The sequence below is a fragment of the Maylandia zebra genome, linkage group LG17, assembly GCF_041146795.1.
Source record: "Maylandia zebra isolate NMK-2024a linkage group LG17, Mzebra_GT3a, whole genome shotgun sequence".
Lineage (NCBI taxonomy): Eukaryota > Metazoa > Chordata > Actinopteri > Cichliformes > Cichlidae > Maylandia > Maylandia zebra.
This window is the reverse complement of record NC_135183.1, coordinates 30,323,656-30,338,293: the sequence shown is the minus strand read 5'-3', so window position 1 is coordinate 30,338,293 and position 14,638 is coordinate 30,323,656. Positions and strand designations below refer to the sequence as shown.

The 14,638-nt window shown below is 39.0% G+C and overlaps 1 protein-coding gene across 10 annotated transcripts in view; it reads right to left on the bottom strand.

The window, feature by feature from the left end:
* LOC101463811 (ELKS/Rab6-interacting/CAST family member 1) overlaps positions 1-14,638 on the bottom strand; it is a 157,767-nt gene that overhangs the window by 9,286 nt on the left and 133,843 nt on the right. The window lies entirely within an intron of this gene.

Here is a 14,638-nt window from a genome sequence, read left to right as displayed (position 1 = left end):
AATATTATTTTTATAGTTTTAAATTAGTTTATGACAGATTTCTAAAATATTTGAGTTTTCTTGTTTTTATAACAGCTGATCTAACAAATGTGTTAACCTCTGTATATTTTTTATGTTTTTATATCGTGTTGTATATTTCTTTCTTTTTTTACAGATATTGGATGTCTAGGACTGGCAGGACATTTAGAGCTATAAAACAAAAGTAGAAAGTTCATTCTTAACAGTTTGCTGATAAAGTGTAACAATAAAACACACAAACTGCAAGAACATTAACATGTTACAACTGACAGAAAAAAGTACAGCTGCAAAAAAGCAGGAAATGTTTAGGGTAAAAGGTGAAACGGTTGTTTTTGCATTAATGATATAATCTGCTTGAAACAACACTGGAGAGTGATCGGTGATGTCGGGATACAGAAAAAGGCTAGTGAGCAAATTTTTGCCTAATGATATCCCGCAAGAGCATAAATGCAGGAAGTAAAGATGCAATCACAGAAGGTTTATGGAGCTTCTCTGAGTGGTGCTACAGAAACTCCTTTATGAAGAACAGCAAAGGGATAAAGTATAACAGGCCTACACAGACGGTCATAATCCCTGTTGCTCTGCCCGTCTCTATTTAAACCATTATACTCTAACCGGCTTATACTGTATGTAGACTGCTTTAGAAGTTGGCTGCCTTTACTGCACCAAGCCCAAAAGCACCAAAGTGTGTGTGTGCTTTCCTGCCCAGGCAGCTCAGCTAATAACACGAGCTAACAAGCTGCAGTGGGAATAGAGCTTGAGGACTTGTGCCTTAAACTGTTCCTTGAGGACTAAAACACTGCACCGTTCAAGCACCGCAGTTTTCTTAAGAAAAAAAATCATGGGAAGTGTTTTTCAGGCAATTCAGCATCACTTGGTAATTTTATTTTATTAGGTTATATAATCAGCCAAACTGACTACAGGAACATATTCATATTTACAAGCCCAGAGTGTGGGAGGAGTTTCTTGGGAGGGACACTCAAATCTGGGAGCCCTCAAACCTTCCGCTAAAGGTGCTTTTGAATATATGTGTGGTAACTGTAACAGTGGGATACTTTTAAAGGGAACCAAACTTGCAGAGCGAGACCTAAAACCTTAATCGGCCCTAGAGGAGTGACTATATGTGGCTGGACTTACAACACTAATGGCTGCAGAAAAAAGCAGCAGAAACAGACTGCAGCATTAACTGTATATACTGTAGGTGTAACCTCCCAGAAGGCCAATCTGAAAAGATGGCAGTTTAATATAAAATAATCCACAGTTCTAAGGTTGTACAAGAATTTATTTATTTATTTATTCTTTGGTTTGATTTAGTTTTCTTGTTAAAATGAAAGTGCTACTTTACATGCAATGCAAAGGTGCAACAAAAATAAGCCTAGATGTTTTAAAAAAATGAATATGCTTTTAAAGAAGAAAGACACCAAGCAAGCTAAGGAGGGTCCAAAGCACTTTTCAAAAGCTGGACAATTTATATTAATATATCTAAAAGCTTTATATTGAGCAGTTTCCCTCACTAGGACTGCGGCCAGGCAAAAATCTTAAAACAGAGCTGAGAAAAAGACGTGAAGAACCTGTGTGGTACTCACACTCGCTGTTTTTAAACCTATAGGTGCGCAATTTTTTAAATATATTACTTTAGTTTTAAATTAGTGTTACAGCTCATAGCATGGCATACTGACTGACTCATCAAACTTACATCAAACACTTAAAAACTCCTAGGAAGTCAAGTTTTTTTTATTTATGATGTCAACATGTATCTGTAGTAATACACAAAGAAAAATATAAAGCCACATATCATTTTGAATGAGAACAAGTAAGAACTGAAGTAAGAGGAGGTGTGTGTCTTGAATGATTAAAAAAAACTGCATAGCTATCAGTTTTGAATTTTATCAACAAATTCTATCTTGGCACTCAATGCCATGCCGGAAAATCATCAATCATATTCCACTGTACAAGACTTCATTTACAATTCTTCCTTAAAAAAACACACACACACACAAACACACATATTTCTCTGCTTGCATAAAGCAGTGAAAGTATGACATCTGCACAAAATTAATTGTTCCACAGAAATCTGTGTAAAATGTTTTTATGGCTGTACTTAAATAAATTCCTGCAGCATGGCTATAGAGCATCAAAAGGAAGCTGGTGAAGGAATAGCAGCACAAATACATTAAGCTGCACTTCGACAATAGCAGCCACTGTAAAAAAAAAAAGTAAATAAAAAAATAAAAAAAACCCAAAATGCTTCAAATAGAAATAAAAAAATCTTAGAGTAGAAAGCGTTTTCTTTGCATATCTTGTTGTGTTTGAATTGACATCTTTGACCTTCACCTGCTGCTTCTTATCAAGAAAAAGGGAGAAGAAAGAAAAAGATAAAAGTGGAAAAGAGAGGTAGAGATCGAAGGCAGAGCTAAAATGGTGTAAGAGAGAGAAAGACAAAGGTGGTGGAGACTCAGCAAGGGTGAGTGACAATAGCAGAGTGTGGAGTGGGAAAAAATATTTCAAAGAACAGTGAAAAGCAAGAGAGGAGAGTAAAAAGACAGAAGAGGGAGGAGAAAGTGATAACCAAAGACAGGCGGAGATCAAGGGTAAAAGAAGTGAAAGACAGGAAATGACAAATGCATGTAAAAAGAGAACGACTGGTAAAGCCATTAAGACTGCATTCAATAAATCTGCATAAAAACCAGCAGCTTGTCTGTAATGACCGACGAAGGCCAATGTGTGTGTGTGACTGTGAAAAAGGTGCAGAGGACATGTGCATGTCTCACTGCGCCTCTTTTTAGCTGTATTTCTAAGTATATACTGTGCACTTTACTTACACTGTGAGGACATCAAAGTGTGTATACTGTTACACTGTGGAACTTCCCTGGTATGAAAACTTGGTTTAAGTCAAGTAATGGTTATGGTAATTTAGCATGAAGTTAATGTGATGCATTGTCCTCTGAAGTCATGCATACACAGCTTCGTGTGTGTGTGTGTGTGTGTGTGTGTGTGTGTGTGTGTGTGTAATGATTGCTGAGGACCTCAGTGTCGTGTTTAGAGAAAAAACAATCATCCTCGAGCAGGAAGCAGAGCTGCCTAATGAAAGCTTAGAGAGACCCCAGACCACAATGCGACACAAATAGATGAGCCTTAATGTCTGCTCAGCTCCCAAACGTCTCCTCTCCACTAGGGCTGCCACAAACGATTATTTTGATAGTCGACTAGTCACCGATTATTTTTGCGATTAGTCGACTAATCAGATCATCATCCATTAGACGTAAAACTACAGCTTATTGCACCAGCAGCATCTGCTCTTATATAACTATCATTAGCTTACAGCTTTAAGTGTTTAAGGTCTGTGCTAACTAAAAATAAAGACAAGATGATAGTTTATTAAATTTTAATGAAATTTGCAATTGTTTCGGTGAAGTTTAATAAACTCCTTGCTATCTAAAATATAACAGGACACTGGAGTATATTCTGGAGCATCTCACACTTCTGATAATCAGTTGTCTGCTTGATGTTTATTCAGCTGTGTAAAAATTATAACTTTAATCTCAGACAAACTGATTTACTCAGGAACAAATAAAATACTAAAAAAAAAAAGCAAAACAATAACATTTTAAGTTATCTAAGTGACTCATATATATTTAACCTGAGTAGCGAAAGACAGCGGTGGGTTTGAAAACGATTCGCGGGGAGTCCGGTGTTCTCACGGTGCTAGTGAGCCTAGCCCCCGGCTCGCTAACGAGCTAGTGGGTAACAGATGTCTCCGAAAACGTCGGAGCGCTTTTGAAAATATGTGGTGTCCTGATAAACTGAGCAGATATTTGAGGTTTACACAGCTACATTCTCGCCTGAAAATATGTTAAACGTTTATTTTGTGACCCAGAAAGAATAATAAGAGTAACATTAAAACTAACTAGCTGCCGCCATTGTTGGAAACTGCGCTGGGCCGCGCTATGAATTCTGGGACACAGCTGCTTCTTCTTCTTCTTCTTCTTCGGGGTTTAACGGTAGCTGGCATCCTTGTACATGCAGTGCTGCCATCTTCTGTTTCAGTCCGTTATTACACTCTTAAATCCTGCTACTTATTCCTGCGTCTTTTGGGATCTTACAAAGCTTCAAACGACGCGTCGACTATTAAATCAGTCGTCGACGATTTTGATAGTCGACGTAATCGTGACTAGTCGACAAATCGTGGCAGCCCTACTCTCCACCCCTTCCTCCTCTCTCTCATCTACTACTCAACTCCCGTCTTACAACTTCATTTAAACACAGACAGATGCACTTTGATTTATAGCTAATTAATCAAAAAGCTCAGATGAAGGCGCAAGCAAAACAACTTCCCAAGTAAATGGAGATTTAAACCATCTACTTCAATCTAATCTAATCTAATCTTGCAGCAATCTAAATAACAATTCTGAGTTGTGAAACTCTCAAAGTTCAGCTTCTATCCTTCCACCATATATAGAATCAAGTTGCAGTTTACACCCTATCCACCCAGACTTGAATAATAGCGTATGTAAAAGTTTATATGATTGAAACAAACAATGGCCAGGTTTACAGTGACAGTAACGGGTTTATTCTTTAGGCTGAGTGAGCAAAATTTAAAGAATCCACCTCTGGGCTTTTAAGAGAATTCATGAAAACAACAGCTTAAAAAATCTCCAGCCGTGACTGTTCGCTGGGGGCTGCACATTCACACTAAACTATTATGAAAGACAAAGCCACAAAACAGAACGACAAGCAGACAGGAAAAGTAGTTACACTGGAAAACTATCACCACACCTACAGTCTACAAAGTACACTTTTAAAAAAAACTCACAGTGGATGTTCAAATTCAGCATAAACAGATACACATTCTCACAACTGGGCTATCACTGCCATTGTTGTACTGTAGTCACGCTCTGCATTATCAGTTGTGATGTTAAAGTTCCAGCTCAACCCTGTCCTGTTTTTCTATGTCCTGTCCATCAAAAGTCTTCCAATCAGTGACCTTAAAACCACGATGGGTCCTAAAGCAGACACATGTGGTCTGTGAAGAGGGCATCAATTTGCTACAGGGCATCAGGGTGTAGAACTGAAAAAACATGATAGTGTGCATTTGAAACCTAATTTGTACCTCTGAACAGACTTCAAAGTTTTAGTTAAAGAGCATTTTTTCTTTAACTTGTTATTATGAAATCTCCACTGAAATATCAGTGTTTAGATTGGTTGCCTATAAATCTTTCTTTTAGTGCTGCCACCGTGCTGGAATTTTCCCATGCTAAAGGGGAAGTATGTCAGCAACTGCACAAACAAACCCAGGTTAGCTGTAAGTCTATTAGCATATCTTCAGAAGGCAATGCCACAGTAATTTTCTCACATTTTCTTAATTTATGAGATTGCACACCCCTCAAAACTGTAGTTTCAAACCTTTTCTTGTTATCCAAGGAGTCAAATACTTGTAAATCACAATGTGCTGAACACGGCTTTCTCCACAAGAGTCTAATAGTATAAGCAATATGTAAAAGTTCTTACCAGATGTTTGCTCCAGCGAACATCTTCTATGTCATAACCGCAAACCCCTCTGAAAACCTACCGCGAAACCTGACGTGAACTTCCCAAGCAATGTCAGTACATGCTACACAGATTCAGTATTGCATTTCTGTACCACTAATTCCTCCTAACAAGCAAACCTTGGTTTGATCGCAGGAAGAGACATCAGTCCCTGTTGGTATCCAGCTTACAAACATATGAAGCTACTCGCTGTGGTAACCCCTTGTGAATAGGGGAGTCTCTGAAAGTAGATTCTTCTTTTTTTGATTTTGTATTGTTTTGCACAGTAGCAATCCTGAGAGTTAGCTATGCTGTTAACCGAAAACAAGACAGTCAAGCACTTGCGTCTTACCGACAAAAACTGCTGCAATACCATTCAGAATCACTAGAGGGCCAAGTTATCTAGCACAGCTTTAGAGTCATTTAGAAGGGCCAATTAATCCTAATTTGAGAGATAACACTGTCAGTTATATTTAGAACTACTAATTTCACTGCTCTTATCTCCACATAACAGCTACAGAGTCTTTAGTTTTCTCTTCTTTACAAAAGCGACATGTCTCGGGCTGCAGGAGCAGAATGGTACATCTCCATTGCAGTGGAAGTTTGTTAAAAAGCCATGAGTCACTTTAGTAGATTTAACAACTGTGAGGCTGTGGAAACCTCACAGATTACTTGTTGTATAACTTAAAAAACAAGCAAAGAGAAAGCTCATTTCTCTCTGACAAGCTTATTATTTGGAGATCACACTGTAACAACAAAGACATTTGAAGTGTGTAATTGTGCGGTGTTTTCTTTCATTACAATGAGTTGTAGAGTCGTAAATATGAGGACTCGGTTTTCGTGGTGTTTCTCTAGTTTGAGTTGGCTAAGAAACAGTCGCAGCCACTCACTGGGAGCCGTTTGAGTTTTAGCAGATAGAGTGTCATGGGCTGACAATTCAAGCAGGATTCATAAGAGCAGTGATAAAATGTCCAACTCGGCCAATAACACTTAATACATTTTTTTTTTACAGGACCTAACGCGCGCAAATGTCTTCAGTATGGGCTTAAAAAGACTCGTACACTTACACAATCTCATAGTTTTCAACAAATATACAACAAACTTGACCTTGACGGCTCTTTCAAATACTCGAACAGTTAGACAAACAGCCATAAACAAACACAGCCAAGAGATCCTTATACCTTCACTCTTATAGCCAGACGTAGGCCAGAGAGAAGCGCGTGAGAGAAAGCCTTCCTGTGTGTGCACGCGCGAGTGTGTGGAAGAATATGACGCCAGTTCTCTTCAGTGCTTGTTAGAGACGTCATTGAGTCATAAAGGTTATTATTATGACTATGGCACAGAAAACAGCCCTTTTAGTAAAACCTCTCTATTGGAATCATTGTTACTTTTGTAGTTCAGCCGAGGTTAAAGAGAGAGATGGAAACAAACACATAGAAACAGAAGAGCAAAATAAATGTCTCCGGAAGATCCATCATCATTACTGAAACTGGCCTTTCGCTAAAAGCTCACTACTGTGCTTAGCTTAGCTGAAAGATGACACGTAAAAGGCTGACCTGGATAATGTTAAGTTTCATTAGTCTAACACTTTCACTGAGTAAATGTCAGAACAGTGGATACGAGAGAGGGCCCAGTCACTCAAATGTCAAATTCAAACGAATGGCCTAATTTGCAAAAGCTCTTCGGTTCAGTTCAGTCATTTTGTTGTCCCTGCTGGGAAAATTGGTTTACTGACAGGTTCTGAAGAAATCGCCCACAAAAAGAACAATATAAAAGCACAAAAAAACAATGCACAACTGCCACAAAAAGACATAATCCTGCACTTAAAAGAAAGAAAAAACACTAAAATTTATTTTTTTTAAAACATAAAGTATTAAAAGTTAAGGGACAGATCTACTTCTACTGCTTTTACACCTCACAAAAACACAACTGAAGTAAAAAAAGAGCAGCTGTGCTTTAAAAATGAACAAACAAAACTTAAAGTGTGTTATTTTTTAACCATTTTAAACATCACTTGCACATCTTAGGGAACAAATGCTCTTTCATTTTATAACATGTATCAGTCCACACTACTTCAACACATGCATGAGATTTATATGCCCCATATATCTCTCGCTGTTCTGAGCTTCTTAATAAATTAGGTTATGGTGAAAAGTACGGGGTTACGCCTCTTAAACTTTGAATTCAGGTGTTTTCATTCATTGCCACGAGTGTATAAAATCAAGCACCTAACCATGCTGTCTGCCTTTACAAAGATTTGTGAAAGATTAAGACTTACTCACTGAATTCGAGTGTGGTACTGTAATAAAATGCTTCTGTCACAATGAGACAGTTTTTGAAACTTCTTTCCTCCTAGATGATCAACTTTAAGTGGTATCATTGCAAAGTGGAAGTGTTTAGGAGCCACAGCAGCTCAGCCTCAAAGTGGATGACCATTTTCTCTGAATCCTGAGGCGCTAAGTGGGTAAAAGTCGCCGGTAAAAGAGTCCCCCGTCATTAACATCAGCACATAAAGCCTGCACTGAGAGCTTCTTTCCATAGGGAAGCAGCTCCTGTAGGTGTAAAGTGACAAATACTTTTATCAAGTATTTACATATTGAGAAGTATTTTTGTCCAGTAAGTTTCTGTCAGACAAGAGCTATTTGACACAAAATAAAAACTTGTGTCTCGAAGGTGAATTGAGATTTCAGACACGTTTGTCACTTCTCATCTTGAAATTGCATCATCACCAACGACTACATGTCCATTAAATGGCAGCAACTGCAGTATTTATGACATGGACACAAGTTTCAGTCTTGCTGTGTATTATTTTTGGCCACCGTGTAATGAAAAATTCACACAGACGCTGAAATAAATACAATAAATGTAGTCCACTATGTAGAAAACAGGGAGTGATTTTGACAAAGCCTTCATACTTGTCAAATCTGAAAAATGCAGTCGATTGATCAAAGCAGTGATGCCAGAGGATGACACACTGAAACGCACAAGATGCATCTAAAATCAGAACATTAAAAAACCCACAAAATGTCATATTTTGAAATAAAAGAAGCCTCTTTCTACAACTCTCTCCTTCCACCAGACAAGCGTGAATATATACACTTGATTACCCACTTCATCCTTTCATCTCTGCTTACCTCATATGCTGACCTTATTGCTCTTTAGCTTTACCACTCACTGATCCTGCCTGAAAGACTTATGAATGTCTAAGTCTGTCACCACTGGTTGGATTTGGTAAAGTATGAAACTAAGCCCACTGAAAAGAATATGTTGTCTCCCCCAGCATTTCAGCTTTAGCATAAATTAATTAGCCGAAACAATTTTCTACATTGTAGTAACGGTCACTACAGGGAGTGCAGAATTATTAGGCAAGTTGTATTTTTGAGGAATAATTTTATTATTGAACAACAACCATGTTCTCAAGGAACCCAAAAAACTCATTAATATCAAAGCTGAATGTTTTTGGAAGTAGTTTTTAGTTTGTTTTTAGTTTTAGCTATTTTAGGGGGATATCTGTGTGTGTAGGTGACTATTACTGTGCATAATTATTAGGCAACTTAACAAAAAACAAATATATACCCATTTCAATTATTTATTTTTTACCAGTGAAACCAATATAACATCTCCACATTCACAAATATACGTTTCTGACATTCAAAAACAAAACAAAAACAAATCAGCGACCAATATAGCCACCTTTCTTTGCAAGGACACTCAAAAGCCTGCCATCCATGGGTTCTGTCAGTGTTTTGATCTGTTCACCATCAACATTGCGTGCAGCAGCAACCACAGCCTCCCAGACACTGTTCAGAGAGGTGTACTGTTTTCCCTCCTTGTAAATCTCACATTTGATGATGGACCACAGGTTCTCAATGGGGTTCAGATCAGGTGAACAAGGTGGCCATGTCATTAGTTTTTCTTCTTTTATACCCTTTCTTGCCAGCCACGCTGTGGAGGACTTGGACGCGTGTGATGGAGCATTGTCCTGCATGAAAATCATGTTTTTCTTGAAGGATGCAGACTTCTTCCTGTACCACTGCTTGAAGGTGTCTTCCAGAAACTGGCAGTAGGACTGGGAGTTGAGCTTGACTCCATCCTCAACCCGAAAAGGCCCCACAAGCTCATCTTTGATGATACCAGCCCAAACCAGTACTCCACCTCCACCTTGCTGGCGTCTGAGTCGGACTGGAGCTCTCTGCCCTTTACCAATCCAGCCACGGGCCCATCCATCTGGCCCATCAAGACTCACTCTCATTTCATCAGTCCATAAAACCTTAGAAAAACCAGTCTTGAGATATTTCTTGGCCCAGTCTTGACGTTTCAGCTTGTGTGTCTTGTTCAGTGGTGGTCGTCTTTCAGCCTTTCTTACCTTGGCCATGTCTCTGAGTATTGCACACCTTGTGCTTTTGGGCACTCCAGTGATGTTGCAGCTCTGAAATATGGCCAAACTGGTGGCAAGTGGCATCTTGGCAGCTGCACGCTTGACTTTTCTCAGTTCATGGGCAGTTATTTTGCGCCTTGGTTTTTCCACACGCTTCTTGCGACCCTGTTGACTATTTTGAATGAAACACTTGATTGTTCGATGATCACGCTTCAGAAGCTTTGCAATTTTGAGACTGCTGCATCCCTCTGCAAGATATCTCACTATTTTTGACTTTTCTGAGCCTGTCAAGTCCTTCTTTTGACCCATTTTGCCAAAGGAAAGGACGTTGCCTAATAATTATGCACACCTGATATAGGCTGTTGATGTCATTAGACCACACCCCTTCTCATTACAGAGATGCACATCACCTAATATGCTTAATTGGTAGTAGGCTTTTGAGCCTATACAGCTTGGAGTGAGACAACATGCATGAAGAGGATGATGTGGACAAAATACTCATTTGCCTAATAATTCTGCACTCCCTGTATAAAGCTTGATCACGAATCCCATGTTAAATTGTATCCACTGCTGTGTTCAAAGAGGATGCTTTTCTACACCACTTACACTGGAAGGAAAAAGAAACTCAAAAATCTAGTTTCTTAGAGAACCTAATTTGTGATTTACTCGTGACCTAAAAGTCAGAATCTCTGAGCACAAAAGCGATATAAGATGTATGTTGATGAAAGCATTTTAATGCAGCTGGACATATTGGAGTTCCCATAAATTCCAAGGTATAGAAAGTATACAAACATTTAATACAAAGGGTTGCAGACTGGATTCAACCACTACACACAGAAACCCCCTAAAAGCTTGAATCAAGAGCTATTGTGCAGCTGTTTTAGTGATTTGGTTTTTCTTGTGATATTTCATGTACGGGCTTTTCTTCAGATTGTTTATGTATTTTTTGATGTCTGATAACTTTAGTGGAAACACATTTTTCTGTTTACGTTTCCTATTCCAGTGGTTTTAATACTGTTGTGTTTGCTGGTTGTGTGTTGATACTATTTTTGTAGAACTATAGGAGTGTATTATGATTACGATTGTTGGCACGCGTCTGCTACCTTTGGCACGTTTTTTCTGCCGGTGTTTTTCATTATGTTCTGATTGGTAATGGGATCTCACCTGGCTTTTATATGCTGTGATTGTTTGTCTTAAACCTCGCTGATGATTGCTGAAACACTTCCTTCATTTTACCTGTTTTTTTTTTGTGTTTTTTTACAATTTTAAATTAAATATAGTGTTTATAGATTTATAAATCGTTGTGTTCTTTCCATATTTGTATTGTGCATTTTTTGGGGATAAGCGGCACAGCAGAGTGTTAGTAAAAGTTTTGAGTTTGTGCCGCATTACAGAAGCACACAGCAAGATAGACAAGCCTCCAATGGTCATTCATGATTGCTGTGCATTCATGTTAATCCATATGTGGGTGCCAGACATGTAGGTTTCCGCCTGTGAGATTTTGTCTGCATCTATGGGTTTTACATGCTATTTTAGTGTGAGCCTAATGGGTTTACAGAGTGCCAGGCATTTTAACAGAGCCAGGGAGAGGCTTGTAAAACACACACACTCACCACAAGACAGAGAAGAGAGGCTGGCACACTGGAACATGGTGGTCTGGAGGGAGTCTGTGTGCGCATTAAGAGGGTCAGCCAGGGTGATGCTGACACATGATGAAGGAAAACGAGAAACACGGGTCTGAATGAAAGACTGGCAGTGTGTGTGTGCGATTGTACATAGGCAGGGTTGGGGTCTTAAAAAAAAAAAACAACAATAAAAAAAAAAAACACATGGCGCCAAGTGGTGCCTGAATATGGGTGGGTTTGCAGAAAAAGAGAGGAAGAAGAAGAAGAAAGATTCAAACTGTGATGTTGTTAATGGAAACATCCCACTAAAAATAGTATAAAAAATAACTAATGAGTACAACTGCATTTCTAAAAAAAAAAGTGGGACTCTGATTTATGAATCATTTGAACCCCATATTTATTTTAAAACAGCACAAACCAAATCTGCCAATCTGCTGTCAGTGCTAGGAGAAAGGTCGAAAGTCTGTGCATAATTTTATACCTATCCATTTAGCGGATGACCACTGTACAGAACATGTAACCCTCACATATAGACTAAAGTCCAGTGAACCCCAGCCCTGGTCTCTGCTGTACTCAGTGTGGAAACACTTTCCTCAGTACACACCAGAGCATCATTCATAACTTAAAGCTTCCAGTGACCAAACAGGGTTGGGAGTGGGTGTAATTGCTTATTCAACAGTTAGCCACACATCACTAAGGATGTCAAAGAAAGACAGGCTTTTAGGAATAAATACCCTTTGGGCTTGTCTACAGCATAAAAATAACTTAATTAACTTCTAAGGAAAGCAAGAGAACCGCAATTTAATCCAATATAAAATAAAAAAAATCTGTGGGGCTGCATGGAAAGCACAGCAGATATGAACTCTACCACACAACAGTTCACCACGCTGGACACACAGAGGAGAGTGAAACACTCAGGGCTTTTTCTCTATGAATTTAATGATGTGTCCAAGAGGCTCAAAGGAGAAGCACAGCAGTTATTGTCCATCCACAGTAAAACAGTCTTCCCACCTTTATGAGTAAAACACCCTCAAAGGAGCTCACAGTAACACTGTCACTCTTTAGCATTAAATACCACGTCCCTCTAACAGATCTGTACCTCACACATTAGTCACCATTAGTATTTTCTGAAAGAGTTGTAAACATGTTCGCGATAACAGCTGACCCACTTCTAAACACACTGATCTCCAGTGGTAGTGTACAGAGGACTCTGTCACTAGTCTAAGCCACCTCTGAGTTAACATCTATAGGGCCCTTTAGCTCAGCTTTTCATGAACTCCAGCCTCACTTCCCAGTGCAGGAATTAAAAGACATTCATGTAAAGGCTTTATTGTTTTTTTATGGAAAAATCCAAACAGGTTAAAGGAGAGCTTATTAGTTACTAAATTAGTTCTGAAAAAAGTTAAAATAGCTCCTCCACCGCTCCTTTAGCTTCGTTCTGGTTGGCTGATCCACATAAACAGAAGGTTTGAGCAGCAGGTGTGTGGGCCCTCTGTGCCAAACCAGAGCTGTGTGCCCGAGATGACTATATTAAGAATATCCGCTCTCTCTTTACCAACTACACATCCAGCAGTGTAAAACAGAGTGTTTATAGCAGAGTGAAGTCTAAATTGTGGCTCGCGTGGATTATGTGAAGATATACTGACCCCATTATTTGAAACTTTGGCCACATTGTTGAGCATCAACATATGTATGACAGAAAATAAGGGATAAGTACCAAAGTTCCACTTCAAGGGCAGTTACATCAGGTATTAAATTTCTTCTTCAGCTTTATGTTACATGACGATTGGTAACCTCACGTGTATATGTGATAATCACCACATATACAGCTACTTTATAATAATGCAAGGATAAGTTTGACTACAGTAAAGACAGGCACAGCGATTTTTTTTGTAACTCTATTCTAGGAGTTCATTTTGCCCCTGCAGCAAAATAACAAAAATCAAAACATTGCACCCTGCCATGAAAATGGTTAATGCGAAAAAGGAAAAAAGTCATTTGCGGTGAATTGGGTAGGTTGGTCTATTAAGCTCTTTTTTCCTCTGTTGTAGATATGACTTGGATGTGGCCGTGAGCGCAGTTTGGTACAAATGTTTTCAATATTCTGAAAATGTTTTTATAAATATAAGTTAGGAATAAAATACTGCAGGCTACATTCAGCCTCGTTAGATAAGCTTTCACAGCTGCCCACATAATCAGTTTTAATAGACTATGTTTTTCTTTTGAAAATGTAGATCTTCAGCCACTAGACCACAGAACAGTCTGCTTTTTTTTATGAAAGCAGGCTGATGGTGAAAAATGTCCACGAAAGGCCTCCAGACCATTTCTTTGTTCATTTAATGTACCTGTGATTAAATGAGAATTTAATTTTACATATCGAAAGTTTATTTAAATCGACACCACGCAGCAGCGTTTTTGAAACACTTTGTGCTTAACGGAGACATTTCCTTGCATTAAGACACAAAAAGGGCTTTCATACAGACTGTAGAAAACTAGTCCCGCTGTACCCCAACCACACACTCTGTCACGTAGCTCTGCGAGTGTGTCTAAAGTTACGTTCTTCAATGCATACCACATGTAGCGACCATGCATTGCCTGATACGTTTTCAATATGGAGAAAAAGACAGAGAGGGAGACAGGGGAAGCCGCAGAGGGCCACAATTTTTTAAATTTAATAATATACTGTTTATATTGAATATCTGAAAACACAGCTGGTTGCCATGATAATGCAGCAACATCTAAGCAAGCAAGGTTGGCCAGTGGTTCTGTAACTTTCTCGAAGCCTCACCTTTTCTTTCGTTATCCTTGATTCCCTTCCCGTTGCTCTCCTCCCTCTCAAAGATGACAACTCTTTTGACAGTGAAATAAATATACTTCTCTACCCTCCTTACTCTGCACTGTATATGAACCAACCCTTTCCCTGCTGCCAAAAGCTTGAAACGGAGTTTACTCCCAGTAAAATAAAATGTCTGAAACGGTTTTTGTTCCGCAGCCAGGCGCTTGTCGTCAGGTGACCTGCTGGAGTAAATCTTTTCAATAATGTCAAAAGCAGCGCCAAAAACCTGCCAGGCAAGCCCAAGTGTGTGCCCCT